Source organism: Camellia sinensis, chromosome 5 (assembly GCF_055761805.1).
Source record: "Camellia sinensis isolate YWXY chromosome 5, ASM5576180v1, whole genome shotgun sequence".
In the NCBI taxonomy this organism is placed as follows: Eukaryota; Viridiplantae; Streptophyta; class Magnoliopsida; order Ericales; family Theaceae; genus Camellia; species Camellia sinensis.
In genome coordinates this window covers 147,759,838-147,778,946 of record NC_138965.1, presented here as the reverse complement: position 1 = coordinate 147,778,946, position 19,109 = coordinate 147,759,838, and the positions used below count along the sequence as shown (strand labels likewise).

Sequence of the window (19,109 nt, the reverse complement as noted above, 5' to 3'; positions counted from 1 at the left end):
CAGATTGGTTCTACATTGTCTTCAGCACGAGCGATTAGTCGCTTTTTTAAAAGATTTCAAAAAAAAAAATGTTTTGCGCCGTCCTGCGAAGACCTGTGTGGAATCGCTTTTTAGATTGTGCAGCCTAGGATCGTTCTCAGCCTCTAGACTCGACCTCTTTTTGCTTTCAAGCCTTGACCCTTAATTCAGAAGGTTCAACGGTCAACCACAATATAAGGCTTGCGTGGTCGGATCAGAAGCAGCTTTTGAACTAGGGGCAAAAAAAAAAAAAAAAATGTCAGATGTGCTCGAAGAGTCAAAAATTGGGACATTTCTCAAGCTAACAAAGATCGGCAAGAATGCCAAATCCCAGAAGGGAGGAAAGAAGAAAGTATTGTTGAAGGACAACCGACTTCCTATCCACAACACTAGGGGCAATTCAGCCCCTATCGGATGGACTTTTACATCATCAGCGAACATCAGCCATTCTCCTGGATTCAGATGGCTTCGAGATCTCAAAACCATTCAACATGGACCAAGTTACAACTTTTACCCTTGAGAGGCTCGCTGGGCCGAAAACCCGGAAGGGCGACCCAGGCAAAAGTTAGAGCAAGAAAAAGCAAAAAGAACAAAAAAAAAAAGAAAGAAAAATAGAAAAGAAAAGAAAAAAAATGATGAAAAAGAAATGAAAAGAATTGAAAAGAAAAGAAAAACAAAGCTCGCAAGGTTGAAATCCCGGAAGGGCGGCCTTGGCGAAAGTCAGAGCGTAAAAGGAGAGGTTAAATACCCGAGTGTACCTTAACCCAGAACTACGTCAGGCTTGATTCCCATCTATGGGATACGTAGGCAACTTCATTCTGAAGTCTAGCCATAAACACTTCCAAATAGACTGTGTCCATGTGATGGTTTTGATCATCTTGGTCTCCTTTGTATCCGCGAGTTCGGTTGTGATTGTCACTTTGAGAACTGGCTACAGTGTGCTGCGGTGCTATTCAGACAAAAGGCAACTTTCCGTTGCCATACAGTGTGCTGTGGTGCTATTTAAACAAGGGGCAACTTTCCGTTGCCATGCAGTGCCATTTAGACAAGGGGCAATTTTCCATTGTTTTGGATCTGAGGTTGTGCATCTCAAGAGTAAATTCTGTGTTGGTCGAGCAGTGGCCATTGGTAAAAATAGTTTTTGAGAATTTTTAATGAGGTTGACTAATTCTCTCGAAAATTATTCCATCTTTTCCAAAACTGGACCATTTCTTGGACCCAAAAAAGGAAAATTTTCAGTGCTCATAGCCTGACTTGCATGATTTCGAATTAGAAAGTTGAACAGGCATGTTAATCAAACTCTCTTTTTGGTCAAAATTTGTTTTAGCAGAAGCCAAAAACAAAAAATGGTCAAAATGATGAACTAGGGGCACAGTTGAGTCAGGTGTTCTGTCTTTTCCTCATTGTCAAACATACTTTCCAGAAAAGGCACTCTACTTGCCAAAAATAGCACTCTACTTGTCAGAAAAGGGCACAACTAAAGCTAACAGCAAAGGGCCGAAAGCTCTCTCATCCTCCAAGCAACGAGGTATCAAGTCAAGTGCGAAACACGAACTGGAAAGGGAGTAGGATATTCCACTCCCTTATCCGAAAAGGTTTGGTCACATCCGAACTGGTCAAGGGCGTCATCAACCGATGTTAGCTGCAGATTTGCTACACACCCAGTTGTAACGTAACCCCTCTGTGGGAGAAGTGAGCGAAGGAAGAAGAATCTAGCGGAATGCTAGGGGCAAGAGCCCGCAACTTTCTATTTATCCATTAACTACCCAGGGGAGGGATAAAAAAGAAGAGAGATTGAAGAATAGAGAGATGTGCGCTGAGAGAAAAAGTGAGAAAAGGGCTTTTTCAGAAAACAAGAGATGGAGTGCCAGAGTGATGTGAGAATCACAAATGAGAAAAGGGTGGGAAACAATACCCGAAGAAACTGGGCTCCCCGTCAACCAAGAGGTCTCTCGCCTTTGGAACACATCTGAGTGTCGTGTGTGTTGTTTTGTTTGTCTCGATTCTTGTTTTGAGTTGTTTCGTGCGTCAATAGATATGTTTAGGTTGTTTTACCATTGTTTTCCCTTGTTGAGTCGTGGTGTGCTGTGTTTAGTCGTAGGCTCAATACCCAGTTGAGAACCCTTTTCTCATTTCAATTTCAAAAAAATCATTTTTGTGCTTAGAGTGTTGTGCCATTCTCCACATTTCTGCAAAACAGGATTTGTTCTTTCATAAAACTGCAGGGTTTAACCTAGGTCATGTCAGAACAGTAAAACCAGGACCTATCTGAAGCTATATGGGCTCCAGATTGCAAAGCAAAAGAAAAGAGGGAAAATTGGGAGCATCTGAGTTTGTTTCAACTTTAGAAAGTTCCGAGATTGCATTCCGGGTGTACCTCTTCAGGCCTTGTCAATGCTCCGAAGTATGAGTATGCCTCTACCTCAAGCTCAAGTTCAAGCCTGCTTCAAAGCTAGAATGGCGATCAAAAGTGCTCTCCCTGAGTATCATTCCCTACCAGGGGCATCTTGGTTGTGTTTGCAATGAGTTCCTAGAAGACCAACTGCGACGGCGGAAACTATAGTTCGAATGGCTGATGCCCAGAACACAAAGATTTGGAATTTCCGAGACTAAAGTCTGGTTTAAATACTCAGGGGTGTATCCCCGGCTTGAAATCTGTATGGCAGCCCCATAGGTTGAGGTAGCGGGTATGCGCCTCGATTCTGGATACTGAACCAATCTAGTCTGTCACCCCGTTGGAGAATAGAGAAAGTTGTGAATATGATCAAGAAAGAAAATGACATTTGTGGTTTCTACATGCAGAAGTTACCCCTTGCCAGCATTTCAGAACTTTTGTACTGCGAGTTGAAGGTAAGAGTTCGAAGAACACAAAGGGGAGATCCCGCTCAAAGTAGAGCGGTTCATCGCTACTCACCTCATGAGGTGCTTTCTAAAGCGCCGCTTTGTCTGTTTGTTGCATTTCTTAAACATCATGCATTGTATTGCATTGTACCTATCTAGTTTCTTTCCCGTTCATGCACGGTATTGTATGTTCGGTTCATTCAGAGAAGTTCCGGTTCAGTTTGACTGATACCTTTCTTCTCTTGCGTTTGGATACCCTTCTCCTCTCGCGTTTGACACGCGTTTGGATGACTGCGCTTTCTTGCACAGTCCTTTCCTCTCTCGCGTGTGATACGTTGAGAGGTTTTCCCTTTCCCCTCTCGCGTGTGATACGCTGAGAGGTGTGCCTTTCCTCTTCTCATGAGTTCAGCATGGTTAGAGTCTGTCCTTCCTTACACGATTTCAGCATGTTTGGAATTTGTTTTCCTCTTCTCACGATTTCAACGTGGTTAGAGTTTGCTCCTTCCTCACACGATTTCAACGTGTTTGGAATTTGTTTTCCTCTTCTTACTATTTCAGAGTGGTTTGAGTGTCCATTTCTTCACACGATTTCAGTGTGTTTGTGTAGACACCCCATTTTTGACCGACCTTAAGACTCAGACATCACCGATTGAGCGCTTGGTGATGTTACATATCGTGCTCGTTCGAAGGTTTCAGAGTCTCGGCTGCGAGCCTTGTCTCCGAACTTCCGGACTCTTTCATGCTTTGCCTCCGTTTGCGAACCAGGCTCTGTTTTCTCTGTTTTCTCTTTCCGAAGGGAGGGAGAGGTCTCGTAGATCATCTCTCAGTGGACGTAGGTTACGTCTCGTGGTCGTAGGCCATTTTGTTCGTTTGGAGTCCGGTTTTCGATTTTTCAGAGCCGTTGGCCGTGTGCCTCGGTTCGGGACCGCTTAACCACCTCCGTTTGCCCCGATTTTTGGCATACATCTTATTTACTCCCTTTTGAGGGACACTGCGGTCCGAGAGACCAACTTCATGGTCGAACATCACTCCCGGTGCCTAACAATCAATTTTCGGGGCCTCGAGCTGCGCGTTTCGGCCCCCGAACCTTCGTTTCGCATCGGTTTGAGCTCATTTTTGGCAGGGACCTCGGTTTCATTGCTAGGAAGGTCATAGAAGGATGGGAGGCCAGTAATTGTTCTGTCAGCCAACTTTATCCCTTCAGCGCCCTCCGTCGCCCGATTTTTCTCACTTCAAAGCCAATGTTGACCACCCTTGGGCCATTTTCTTGCACCCTAAACCCCATATTTGTGATGTACACATTTGGGAGGCCACCAATATTTAGTGGCCGACCAGTAATTGCTTTTGAACCTTTTGAACCCCTTTGAAAAGTGGGTTGTTCTCTCTCCTGGTTCACTTTCTCCAGTTTTTGACTACGTGGCTGTGTTGTGCACACATGAGAGGCTCCTTTTTGGGTATGGCCGGCCATTAATTCTCATTGACCCTTTTGACCCTTGGCCGGCCGGCCGGCCATGGGGAAAGCCGGCCGGCCACCTGCAACCTCAATAACCGGCCGGCCATGCTCCTTGCTGCAGGCACATTCCAAATATGCATCTCTTTTCCCCCCAGATTGTGTATCTGGGGGGCTGCATTTTTGGGGGGAAACTTGATTCATTTCCCTCCATTTCCCCCCCCCTTTTTCCCCCTCTTTTTTCTATATAACAGCAGCTCCAGCTCTGGTTTAGGGGTTAGAAAAATCACCTTTGAGCCTCTTGCCTTGTCTCTTTCTCTCTCTATATTTCCAAGCTCCAAACTCTCAAATCTCACACTCATTTCTTCACCAACCCATAGCCCCACCCTTCCATCCTCCATTCCAGCAGCTGGAGGTTGTTCTTCAGAGCCTAGGAGTGCTACATCTTGGTCCAAAAGGGTGTCAAAGACTAGTCTTCAAGGGTGAGTCCCTATTTTCCTTTTTTGTGCTTTATTTTGTTCAATACATTAGCCATACTTGATTGCTGTTTTGGGCTCCGACCCTAACTGGAACTAGGCTTATTTTGAGCTATTTTTCATGTTTGTTTAAGGGCCTCTCACTGTTTGAGGCCTCCTTGTTACACTTGCTTCATTGCCTCCCCTGTATGCCATTTTCTTGTGTAGTATTTTTGGCCTATGTATAAATTGTTTTGAGGCATGTCATAAACTGTAAAGTGGCTTATTTTGATCCCTTCTTCAATATTTTTGATGGGCTCATCACTGTTTGAGGCTTCCATTTGCCACTTGCCTTTATATCTCTCTTTTGGCTCCATTTTTGCATGATTTGTTAGCCTCTTATGCTTCTGTTTTTGAGCTTTGGTCCGAACTATAAATGGCCTTATTTTGACCCCCTCTTCATATTTCATTAAGGGTTTTTTACTTTTTGAAGCATCCTTCTTGTACTTTGTGTTATAGCTCTCTTTTTGGCCTTGTTTTGCATAGCATTTTGAGCACACTTGTACACTGTTTTTGGCCCGGTCATAAACTGTAAAAGATCATATTTTGGGACCCTCTTCAACATTGTTGAAGGTCCCTCATCTGTTTGGGGCCAGAAGCTGTGACTTGCTTCTTTATCTCACATTTAGGGCCATTTTTGCGCATTGGTTTAGCCCTATTTGTGTTTGCTGTTTGGCCTTGCTTAAAACTGTAAAAATGTTTTTTTTGGGGCTGCCTTGAATCTGTCTTCATACTTCATGTACAAATAATGCATGCTTGATGTAGCTACAAGTCATTTCATGTGCTTAATCTTGCATTTCGGGACCATTTCATGCATCGGGTGCTATATTGTCATGATTCGGGGCTGTTTTGAGTCATATTTTAGCGCTGAAATTTGCATTCTAGCATATCATATTTCATGCCTTGCCATGTCTTGTTAGAGTGGCATTTGGTGCCTTAGGGTCGGTCCTCGGTTTGCGTGCATGTGTGCACGCATTTCGAGTGTCTCATTTTCATCTTATGGCCTCTTATGCGAGTGTGGCTGAGGTCCACTTGTGTTAGTGTAATTCCATTTATGCATTGTGTATGCCATTTCATTTCATAGCATTGTGTATGCTAGGTTGTATGTTAGCGCATTGTGTATGCCATGTTACCTCGTGCATTGTGTATGCCATTTCATAGCATGGTGCATGCTAGGTTGTATATTAGTTGCATTCATGCATGTCATACATATTGCATTGTGTTTTGGATAGGAATTAACCCAGGCATGGGAAACGAGGTGCGTTTCGTACTCCGAGTGACGGAACGTGTCTCAATTCCTAGTCGCCGACACTCCGGATTATCCATGATGGAGTCTAGGTTTTGTTTTGTTTTCATGTGCATTCATTCTATATTGAGTTGCACAATTCGACTCCTCGGCCATCATGCATCGAGATGCGTGATTGGTGGCACGAGGATCGAGGCATGCATACATTTGTGAAAATACATTGCCATGCCCTTTTTCTGCTCTCTGTTGCAGCAAATCAAGAATTAGCAGTCTTCCGGGGCTTGGCACGCTTTCCAAGAAATCAATCCAAACAGAGGCTAATTAGGGCATCGCAGTGGATTTCCGCGCAAGGCAACCCGAACATGCATCATTCATCATCCGGAGTGGAGTCGAGGCAGTCCCTAGCTTGCATGCTAGTTTACAGCTTTCTTAGTTAAATTTGTAAATTTAATTAGGATTTTGTAATTATTTGGACTGTAATATTTATTCGGGACTGTATTATTCTTTCGGACCCTCCGCGCGAGGGCAATGTTGTAATAAGTGTGTGTGTGTGTGATGTATGTTTTCCAACCCCACGTCTTTCTCCCTTTTATTTACCCGCTTATGATGGTTAGATTAGGGCATGTTTCAATTAGCATACAGTATGATAGCATGTTTGCATTCATTCATCTGTTTTGCATGCACCGGGCTCGGCGCATCATACTAACTGCATCGTATTTTCAATTCCAAGTTGAATACATGTTAGCTGTAGCATTTCATATGCCATGTTTAGAATAGCCGAGCCTGCTATGGTTGCATTTTTGCATGTGTTGCATTAGGCATTTTTGTATAGTTAGGATCATGCATGGATTTCTAATTAGCTTCTGTTTTGGCTTGGAGTACTCGGTAAGTTTTATGCTTTAGCATCCTTGCATGCGTGTGAGTGATTGCCATGAATAGCATGCTTACCATGAGGCTAAATGCTTATGTGATATAACTGCCTGAATGCCTGTGGGTGAAGGTTGGGTTATTTGAATTGGAACAATTCATCAAATGTGTATTTTAAGCCCACTAGATAGTGGCAAAATCATGTTTTTCTAAGCCCATCCGAGAGTGGCAAATCCACGTCTTAGCCTACTTGAGAGTAGCACCATCAAACCATTTTCAAACAAACAAACATGAAATGTTTTGTTCCAATTCAGGCGATCCAGTCTATACTTGTATGCTGTGCGCATCACATAGTAAATCTAGGCTAATAACCGGAATAAGAACACACAATGTTTGCAAAACTTGATATCATGGTTAGTAGAGGCCGATCTTTGATCGGGCGAGCGGGGGTGCTCACGAAGTGACCTCCCCCAATCGTACCCAAGTTCCCAAGCCGAGGCAACTTTGGTGATGACGGACATGTGGCCTTAGGCAAACGAGTCAGGGTTTCCTAAATTTCCCCAAAATAAAATATTTAGGTGGCGACTCTGTATCTGGCAAAGCAGTCCATGTTTGGCACTTCTTTTCTAAAAATCTGTTTTTCTCAAAACGATTCGCCGGATTTGGACTCTTTGGTTCAGACTTAGAACCGTGACAAGTTGAGAGTCCTGAACTGTAGTGAACCCCAAATAAACAGAACGGGAGCACGTTCCTCCCGGGGCGTTCGGGGACGTCTACAGTTTGGAATTTATCTCAGGTTGCGTCGAGCACGCTCTTGATTTGGTTGTTTTGGACCTCCTCTCACGATTTTCAGTGTGATTTGAGTGTCCCTTTCCTCACACGATTTCACCGTGTTTGGAATTTATCTCAGGTCACGTCGAGCACGCTCCTGATTGGTTATTTTAGACCTCCTCTCACGATTTCAGCGTGTTTTGAGTGTTCTTTTCCTCACACGATTTCGGCGTGTTTGGGTTTCGTTTTCCCTCCTTTCATGATTCCAGCATGGTTGGAATATGTCCCCCTTTGCATCTACTGTACTATTTTGCGCATCACACTGTTTTGTGAAGTTTACATTCACGCTATTTTGCGCATCGCACTATTTTGTGCAGTTTACATTCGTGCTATTTTGCGCATCACACTGTATTGTGCAGTTTACATTCACGCTATTTTGCGCATCGCATTGTTTTGTGTAGTTTACATTCGCGCTATTTTGCGCATCGCATTGTATTGTGCAGTTTACATTCGTGCTATTTTGCGCATCGCACTGTTTTGTGCAGTTTATATTCGCGCTATTTTGTGCATCGCACTGTTTTGTGCAGTTTACATTCGCGCTATTTTGCGCATCTTACCTACACTTGTTAGTGCATTGCATTGATCGCGCTATCTTGCGCACCTTACTTGTAGTGTCATGCACCCGTCCATCCGCATTGTTATGCGCACGCTTAGGTTGCATTGTCACTCATCCCTTCGCATTGTTATGTGTCACACTTAGGTTGTATTGTCATGCACCCCTTTACTTGCGTTGTCACGCACTTTTCACTTGTATTACTATGTATCTTTCTAACAATATTGTACCTGTTAAGTTTCTTTCTTATGCAGGCACGATATTGTATGTACGGTTCATTTGAAGCAGGCACGACCAGACGAACCAGACGGTATAGTATCTACTCCGCATGAGACGCAGTGAGAATTGTATAATTCTCTTACGTTCTTTCTGCATGAAATGTAGTTTGATTCTTATTCGCTTGCTTAAAATGTTGTGTTTGTTTTGCATAAATGCTTTATTACAGCTCTCTTTGCATGATCATAAGTTACGTTCGGCATCGTGCGTATCCTTTGCATCTTGCCCCTGCCTGCGGGCGCATCTCTTTGTTATCTTGTATGCTTGTCTAAGTCTTCGGCCTCGTCAAAAATGGGTCGTCTCTGGGCTTTGACATTCACTCCCGTCATCTTATTACTTTTAAGTTCTGTCAAAGAGGGGCAACTGTAGACACCCCATTTTTGACCGTTCTCAAGACTTGGACGTCATCGTTTGAACACTCAGTGATTATCCATGCTCGTGTTCGTTTTGAGTTTCCGAAGGTATCGGCTGCGCGCCTTGCCTTAGGATCTCTCAACTTGTTTGTGGACCAAGGACTTGTGTTTTGCTTCTGAGGGAAGATGGTAGCTTGTTGGCCATCTCTGCAACCCATTGGCTAAGGCTTTGTGCCATCGGCCATGTTTCCCTGCCATCGGCCATAAGTGTTGGCCGATCGGCACTCTTTTTGGTTGATCGGCACTCTTTTTGGTCGATCGACCATATTTTTGAGCGGAGACCTTTTCATCTGCTTTTTGCAGATATTTTGTGCCAGCTGTGACAGCTGGTGGGAACAATTCTCATCCTCCATACACGTGTATGGAGGGATTGCATTCAAGACTCAAGCTTGTTGAACAAACTTGAGAATTGAAATTCTATAAGAAGGGAGGCCTTCCTCCCTTTCCAGAGGTTCTTAGAAATTGATATACAAGTTCTATATCTCCCTCTCTATATTTTACATCTCTTTCTTGTTTGGCCCTTGTTTGTGCTCAAAAGTGTGTTTTCTTCAGACTGTTGCACACAAACACCTACTAGAACACCATCCTTTTGTTGCTGAGGTACTAGGGAGTTGGTTTTAGTGTTCTTGGACTGGTTTTGTTTAGAAGAGGCTGCTGGAGTTGTGTTCTTGAAGGTGTTCTTCAAGGGTGAGTCAACTACCTTTTAATCCCCCATTTTGACTTAAGCTTTTAGACCTACTTGCATATTGTTTTAAGCTTAACTCTAAACTGTAAAAAGTTTTGATTTTTCATGCTTATGATGTTTGGTTAAGGTCACTTTTTGGTTGGGGGTGGTCTACCCCCTCTTAGGCCTTGTTTGGCCTTGTTTTGTGCCTTCCCTTTTGAGCTTTGGAACCATCTTGTTTTGACCTTCTCACCACTGAAATCCAGAGGATTTTCAGTGGTGGAGAGGTGGTTTTGGAGTCTTGAATAGGAGAGGGACACCCCCCTCTCCTTCTGTCTCATTTGCTAGTACAAATGGCTCATATTGGTAGCATGTTTGCTCAGCATGTTTTGGCTTCATTTCAGCAAGTATTTGGTGTTGTTTTGCCATGCTATAACTCTGTTTTAAGTTAGTTTGATAGCCTCTTACATGCATCATGCACTTGTAGTGTAATCTTCTCTATTGCCTTAACATGCATCTTGCATTTGGACCATCATTCTTGCATATTTTGGCTCAACTCAAAGAAGCTTTTAGTCATGTTTTACCATGCTCTAGCTCTAATTTACATTGTCTTGGTCATGCATGCATTGTTTTGTATAGCCATGGTTTAATCTAGCTTGTTAGCTTTGTGTATCAAGTCCATTAGCATGCATTGCTTGGACCATTTTCATGATTTGGCATCATTTCATATGTGATTTCAGTCCATGTAGTGTAGCCATATACTTGCATTTGTCATCCTTTCAATACTTTGAAGAGTTGATGTTTTATGCCTTAAAAGTAGACCATTGTGCATGCCTCTATGCTTAGGCCTTTGAGATGCCATCTCAATGGATTTTTGTGCTTAGGCCTTTGGGATGCCATCTCAGTGGGTTTTTGGTCTTATTTTGACATGCCATAACTCTGTTTTTTATTGGTTAAGTCATGCCATGTTTAGTTGTAATAGGTGTAGTGCAATCCCCTTTGTTGGCCTTACTTGCATCATGCCTTGCGCCTTTCATGTTGGCTTGTTTTAGCTTTGGCCCTTGCATGTTTTAGACTTCTTTTAGCATGATCTAGGACTATTTTGATTGTCCTTGGCCCTTTGGGGTTTGATTCATGTGGCCTTGGTACAAGCTCCTTGGCTAGCCTTAAGCTTTGGACCTCCTAGCATGCTATGCTTGTATTATGTGCATGATTTGGCATCATTCCTCACATGATTTCAGAGCTTACTTCAGTGCCACATTCTCATGTTTGTCATTCCTTGCTCATGTTTGAGAGTTTGGGCTCCTATGCTTAGTTAATGGGCCTTTGCATGTGCATGCATTTCCTCACTTTTCATGCCATCATTTCATCATTTTGGCCACTGATTTGGGCATGGTTGAGGTCTGCTCATTTTGGTTTACGTCCATCTTTGCATGTTGTTGCATGCTTGACACGTTGCATGTTGTTGCATGCTTGTCCATCTTTGCATGCCATGCATGTTTGTATGTTTAGGTTGCATTTTGCATGCTTGCTAGTTTGCATTTTGTCACATGCTTGTTTAGGTTGCATTGTATTTGGCATGCTTGTTACCTTAGCCTTGTGCGCATGTTTGAGTCATATTGCATTTGGCATGCTTATGTTGCATTGCATAGCTTTTCCATGTTGCATGCATTGCATTGTGTTTGGTTTGGGGTGTCAAACCAAACACGAGGACCGAGGGATGTTTCGTACTTGAAGTGACGAAACGTGCCTCAATCCTCGGTCGCCGACACTCTTGATCCAACATGATAGAGTGTGAGGCATTTGCGTGTTTTTGTGCATTCATTCCATAGTGATGTGTGCAATTCAGCCTCTTTGGCCATCATGCATCGAAATACGTGATTGATGGCTCGAGAGTCGAACACTACATTCCTTTGAGTTCCAAACATTATAAGGGGTGTAGTTGCACAACATTACCTTGCAAATGTATTGCCGTGCCCTTGTCTGTCCTCTGCTGCAGCAAAAGGAGCAATCTGTAGGAAGAGATGGCTGATCGGCTATCTGCAGTGCCGATCGGCTAATAATTTTTGGTCGATATCATCAAAGTTGGCCGATGGCCATTGTTCTCTGGCTGATGGCCATATATTTTGGCCGATGGCCTCTCGGGATGTCTATGAGGTGGTTCAGAAGCATCACAGAGATTTGTACAGTTTTCAGAGGTGCAGAACAGTGCAAACAGAGGCAACATGAGGCATGGCAACGAATTTCAGAGCGAAGCCGATCGAGCATGCATTTGTCCCTCCTCTCGAGGCCGCTTTAACTGTTTTGTAACTTAATTAATTTGTTTAATTAGTTAAGAGTTTTGTAATAATTAATTAGCTAGATTAGTTAGTTAATTAGTTGATTTGTATTATTTATTCGGACCCTCCGTCGAGAGGGCGAACTTTGTAATAAGTGTGCGTGAGTGTGTGAATGTCTTCTAACCCCACGTCTTTCTCCCTTTTACTTAACCGCTTACGATGGTTAGTTCTAGGTCATATTTTGATCAGCATACCTTATGCTTGCATGTGTGCATCCATTCATCTGTCTTGCATGCACCGGGCTCGGCGCATCATACTAACTGCATTATATTTCAATACATTTACTTGAATACGTGTTCAACAGCATGTTATCAAGTTGTATTTCATATGCCATCTTAGAATAGCCGAGCCTATTTTAGTTGCATTTTTGCATGTGTTGCATTAGGCATCTTAACATAGCTAGGATCATGCATTGATTACTAATTAGCTATTATTTTGGCTCGGAATACTAGGTAAGCTTTTACGCTTTAGCATCCTTGCATGAGTGTGAGTGACTGCCGTGATAGAATGCTTGCCATGAGGCTATTTGCTTAAATGATATAACTGCCTGAATGCCTGCGGGTAAAGGTTGGATTGCTTGAATTGGAACAATTCATCAAAATGCGAGTTTTTATGCCCACTTGAGGGTGGTAAAATCATGTTTTCTAAGCCCACTCGAGGGTGGCAAATCCACGTCTTAGCCTACTTGCGAGTAGCACCTTCAAACCATTTTCAAACAAACATGAGATGTTTTGTTCCAACTTAGGCGATCTAGTCTATACTTGTGTGTTGTGCGCATCACATAGTAATTCTAGCTAATAACCGGAACAAGAACACATGTGTTTTCAAAAACAAAATATCATACTTAGTAAAGGCTGATCTTTTTGATCAGGCGAGCGGGGGTGCTCATTGCATGACCTTTCCCTCTCGTACCCAAGTTACCGAGCCGAGGCAACTTTGGTGATGACGGACACGTGGCCTTAGGCACGAGTCATGGTTTCCTAAATTCCCAAAACAAAATATTTAGGTGGCGACTCTATATCTGGCAAAGCAGTCCATGTTTGGCTCTTCTTTATTAAAAATCAGTTTTCCAAAACGATTTGCCGGATTTGGACTCTTTGGTGATTTATCGGTCTTGCATTGCACTTTGCAAGATCAGATTCAGAACCGTGACATTGAGTCCGAACTGTAGCAGCCTAATGAACAAAACGGATTTCGCGCCATTTCACGCGCGGAGCCGGGACGTTCGGGCACGTCTACAGCTAGGTAAATCCTTTGTACTGAATTGGGATAATTTACTATGAACCATTGTGTATGACCTCTCGAACTATGCCAGGGCGATAGAAAACGGGGGCGTACTGTGACTGATTATGTTATGGGACTGTTATGTATGTATATTTGAACTTTGACTTTTGAACTACCACGATCAAAACGCTACGAACCATTATGCTATGATTTCAGAATGACTATGAAAACTAATGAATCTGTGCCGGATTTGATAAATGATTAACTCATATCAGATTTGAGAAACTGAAGAACTTATGGCTGATTTGAATCTATTTATGTGGAATTACGGATTACTCGTGAACGAATGATTTGTTATGCTATTTGGCTTATTAACTAAACCATTAGGACTATGACTCCGTGATTGTGTACCTTAGTTGAATACCCGAGATAGTATGCCTATACTTTAATGACTGCATGGTAGATTCGGAACTTCTGCATAACAACTCACTATTATGTGCCACCGAGGAACCGTATATAATACATTGTTGTGTGTCGTGTGCCTACAAGGTAGACTTATTTGGGAAATTGCTATATTGACCATGATGCTTACTTTTTGATATGAACAATTACATACCTATGCACCCACATGTAAACTTATTTGGAGAATGCCACATTGTATATGACCTGAAACACTTTAATATGAACTATTATGATACATGACTTTGATGCGACTTAGAGAATTAATGAACTTAGACTAATTGTGAAACTACTGACTATGCACCTAAGCGAATGGAGTATGAACTATAGAACCAAATGTGCTTCGTTGAAAATGATGAGGATAGAACTTTTACTTGATCTAATCTGATAGAACTATGGTTTGATGAGACCTTTGTTTACCTGAGAGAACTTCAGTTTGATGACTCACGTTTTGAACTTTGTTTGATATGACTGGGTGGAACTTTCATCTAATGTGATCCGATAGGACTTTCATTTGATTTGATTTGAGGAGGCCTTTACCTAAATGGAGAACTATTATCTGATTTGATTGCGTTATGGGGGATTATGAATTACTAATGACCGAATGATCGGATTGTGTTATTACGGGAACTAATCGACTGAGAACTTGAATCAATCTTGAACACTTAGGAAGAATGCGAACCGTCAATAGCAGACTATGTGATTATAAATAGCTTTTAACCATGTGCCTGTAACCGATTGGGTTCACACGTGAATGGGATTATGGAATTTGGTAATTTGTGCTCTGGGAATATGGGAATATTGTATGTATGACATGTGATTAATTGTTCCAGTATTACTGTTACTACCATGAACTTATTTGAATAAGAGAATGATTGCTTTTGTGTGACGGTACGTCGAAATTGATGATGTGAGACTTGTTGACAGCAGACTAGCTTAATTGTAAACCTTGACTGCATAGAATTATATGAAAACAGTATGTTCTATGAATGACTACTTCTGTAATAATGTATAGTACAATGAAATTGTGGGAACTGAGGTTGATAAACAGTATGTGAATGACTACATCAGAATTTTGTTTACTGCTGCGGGACTGATAAATGAATTTACCTGGTATACTTGATAACTTTTGAATAACGATGGTGAATTACTGAATCGAAAACCGAATTGAACGATGACCGTTTGAATGACACGAAATTGAATAAATCAAGTCTCTGTAACAAGTTGCATGACGGGGGAAATTACTTGTGAAAATGGAAATAGTGTGAATCTAGGACAACTGATCGGTATTTGATATGAGTAATGTGAGTAGTAACCTTATAAAGATATGTTCAAATTATCTTTACTTTCGAAAATGTTATTGCTATCAAAATATGTATGTGATTGATTGAATGAATGTCCATTTTTCTGAAATATATTTGTGGCACCCGTTGTTCACGTGGCCCTTGTCTGGGGGTAATAATACCGAGACCTATGCTCACGTGGCCCTTGCCTGGGGGTAATAATACCATGGCTACTTATGCAAGTTATGGATCTTTATGGTCGTCGGTACCGACTAAACATGTAGGTCTCAGGACCAAGTTGTTATGATAGCTAATGGGTGTATCACATATGATCTTGTACAAAATCTGAATATGAGCATGATAGTGAAAATGATCATGTACATAAATCTATTTTTGATCTGAAATCGGTATGTGCATAAGACTCTGTTTTGATATGAACTCTAATCTCTGTATATGATTTATGATTCTGTTTCTGGTACGGAGATAATGTCGAGATTGGGTTATGAACATATTTATGAATATGGTTATGCTTCTGTTCTATAAAGAGTTGAAGTTACATTGTGATGAACATCATTCCTTTTGATCTAAGATAACTCAAGTTTGGAGGACCAAACTTCTTAAGGTGGGGAGACTGTAACAACCCCGATCTGTAATTAGTCACTAAACTGTGATTAAGGACGTTAATCAAGTGATTAAAAATAATTATATGTTAATTGTGTAATTTTGCATGCTATTTGATTTTCTATCTGTTGTGAATTCTGTATTAATCTGAAAATAGAAAGCCTTACCGGTGTCCGAAACCTGAATTGATTACATGGATGTGTCATTTGGAATTTATAGAATCATTTGGCAGTTTTTATTGAAAATTGATTCAGCTCAGTAAAAATCGTATGTGATTAAATTAAGCCTTGATGGGAACTATTTTGGAATTAATTGAATTTTGAGCTAACCTGGATAAATTAAGGTTACTTGTGTTTGATTTAATTGATGCATGATTGGTACCTAATCTAATCCTATTAATGATCCAAGACGTGATTAAGAGTATGGTGTGCTAAGGCCTTGGTGATGTTGAGTGTAGGGGATCACAACCTTTGTGTGTGTTGGAGCCTTGCATGCATAACCACGTGGGCATTTTGAGGAGAAGTGTGTATGTGTATATTCAGCTGAGTAAGGGAGTGTTGTATCATCCCTTTTTGCTCATATGGTCCCTTGTGTTGAGAGAGTTTGGCTAGAGAGAAAGAGAGAGAGCTCAACAGTTTGATGAGAAGGAAGGAAACTAGGGAGCTTCATCTCACATTTCTGAAATCAAAGCTCTAGGTAAGAGTCTTGAGCATATTTTCTGTAGCCAACTTCCATGCATCATGACTTCAACACATCTTTGAACCAATTTCATGAAATTAGCAAGAGAAGTGGGTCTTTGGGCTTGTAGATGACTTGCATGTGCATACTTGGAGATTAACCTTTCGTTCCATCATTTTGAGTCAGAGTTTTGAAGTCATTGCAAGCAAGTGAGTTCATATCTTGCATAATGTTTTGGAAATTCATGGATTCATATCAACCATTTGCATGTTTTGAAGAAATCAAGAAAATAGTTTGAAAATCTTTTGTGCATGAGCTTTTGAGTTCAAATTTGCTAAATCCATGAGTCTTGAGCTAAAGGTTTGTAAATGATCATATATTTGTGTTTTAGAAAAGTTTTCCAAGTGTTTTGGTCAAGCTACGCATGGGTGTAGCCATTGAAATTGCATTTTGAAGCTCAAAACTTTGTTTTTGGAAACCCAGAATTTCATAGTCCGCTCGAGCGAGGAAACCTGCGCTCGAGCGGAGAATATGAACCCTCAGTATTTTTGTAGGCATGAGCGCTCCGCTCGAGCGACCACTTGGACGATCGAGCGAACCCCTTTGTGTATTGTTGATCCGCTTGAGCGTGGGAGTTGTGGTTCGAGCGTAGATTGAGGCCAACTAGTACTTTTTCCAAGTTTACAGATCGCTCGAGCGAAGGAAGTCGCGCTCGAGCGACCCCTCTCTTGTTGCATGTCCACTCGAGCGAGGAAAGTTACGCTCGAGCGGGGATCTTGTTTTCAGAAATTTTACCAAATGGTTCAACTCATATTTTGGCATCCTCATTGCATCTTAGGCATTCTTAAGCCTTATTTAAGCCATAATAATGAGTTTATGAATTAGAAACACACTAAGAAAGGAATGTACTAAGTTAGGAGATTACAAGAGTGTGTTTTGAACAATGCGTTAAGCATGAAACCCATGTAATGAGAATTGAGCCATGATGGCCATGTACATGTGTAGTGATAAATATCTTTGTGTTATGTACCTTGTGGTTGTAGGTCAAGACTCGAAGACTGATTGACCATTTACGGGAACCACTGTGAATAACGTTATTGTAAATATACGTTCATATGAATTATGTTCTAAATGAAATATGATAAGTTACAATTTCTAAAATGATATCTGTTTTCGTGAACGAATGTCCCATGTTTGAAATCTATTATGGCATCCATAGATAGTCCCAAGTCATGGGGGACGACATGTTAATGCGGGTCCATGACATACATGTAATTACGAGATCTCGTTAGCCACTTCATTGTGGTGATATGTGTTTAATCGGTATCCGGAACCGATTACTCTAGTCGGAAGACGATATGTGATGTGCTCTATGGGATGTACCATTATTATGTTCAGATATGAGAATGATTATGTTACGATCTGTTTTACGCTTATGACATGTTCGGAATTCGTTCACTAACTCCTTTACCTTAATGTTATTCGCTGGTCTATAGCTCACTGTGTATATATATATGTATAGGTGAGCATTCTGGAGATCAAGTCTGAAGGCTTTATCTGGATCTGTGGTCTGTCGTCAGCCAGCCATCGTGCCTCACGTGGAGGTTCCAGAAGTGTCACATGTTATGAGTTCTAGTTGCTTATATATATCAGACTTTGTTGTTTTTGTTTTCTGTACTTAAGATGCTATTTTGTGTGTGGGTATAATGTATGAATGACTATTGGATACATATATAAAGTTTTAAATATTTTTTTTCATATAAGTCCACACAGCTCAATGGACAACTATATTTATGTATTTGTTTCCACTAGCCCCTTAATTTTGTTAATCAGCTCAGAGGCCTTCGGTAATCCAAGGATTACTGGCCGGTTACGATGCTAAACTTATAGGGGCGGGTTTGGGTCGTGACACAGGGAGTGTAGTCCCCGGCCCTGCTTTGCCACGCCCTGCCCCGTTGCCATTCTTAAGGCTAGGTTAGGTGACCTTCAATCGGATCGTCTTAGATAAAAGGCCTGAGTTGCCACCCCGATGATGACTCTTGGTTCGATATTGGATCCAACAGGCTTATTGCCTTGAGAACTTTGTGGTATGTTATTGTCATTCTTGGTACCCAGAAAATTGTTGGTGTTCATGTTGTAATCTGTTTTAAGTGGAAAATGTCATTTATCATGTTCTTGAGAGACATGAGTTTTTTAACTGTTGAACTGTGGAACCTTCTTTTTGAAACAGATTATCTTTATCAAAACTGTATGCCAATCTAGATTATGTGATATATATCTTATTTTGGAATTAAACTATGTTTTCAAAATTGTATTTACTATCCATGTTACTACGTATTGAGCTATCAGCTGACATAGTTGTTTATCACTTCCAGGTGTTAGAAGGACTTAGAGTGGACTCATGGCGTAGCGGGACTCAATTGCATGGACCTCTAGGACATTCATTATTTTGTTTTAGCTTGTTATGTTGGTTTTGTGCATACATTGTGGTTGGATTTTATTTAGAATTATTTTATTTTATGGGCGGTTTGTGTTCCATTTAGTATATATTTTTAGAAGTTGGTGGTTTTACCATTTATACTTATGACTGTCACTGGTTTGGGTTTTGATTTATTTATTTCTAGGCTATCATCACATTTATTCTTTATAATTTTGGATTCATGTTTAGGCTTATGTGTGCCTTGGACTAAGTTCCTGTGGGCCACAGCTGGTCATGCCTGGAGTTGGGGCTTGACAAGCCTTCTTGAAAAGAAGTGGCTACTACTAGTATTGAATTGTATTCGGACCTCATGGTTATCACTTATCGGTCATCTCACAAGAGATCATTTTTC

General features: G+C 41.4%; 1 protein-coding gene across 3 annotated transcripts in view; it reads left to right on the top strand.

Moving 5' to 3' along the window:
- LOC114314059 (pentatricopeptide repeat-containing protein At3g12770) overlaps positions 1-19,109 on the top strand; it is a 255,593-nt gene that overhangs the window by 68,204 nt on the left and 168,280 nt on the right. The gene's annotated exons all lie outside the window — the stretch shown is intronic.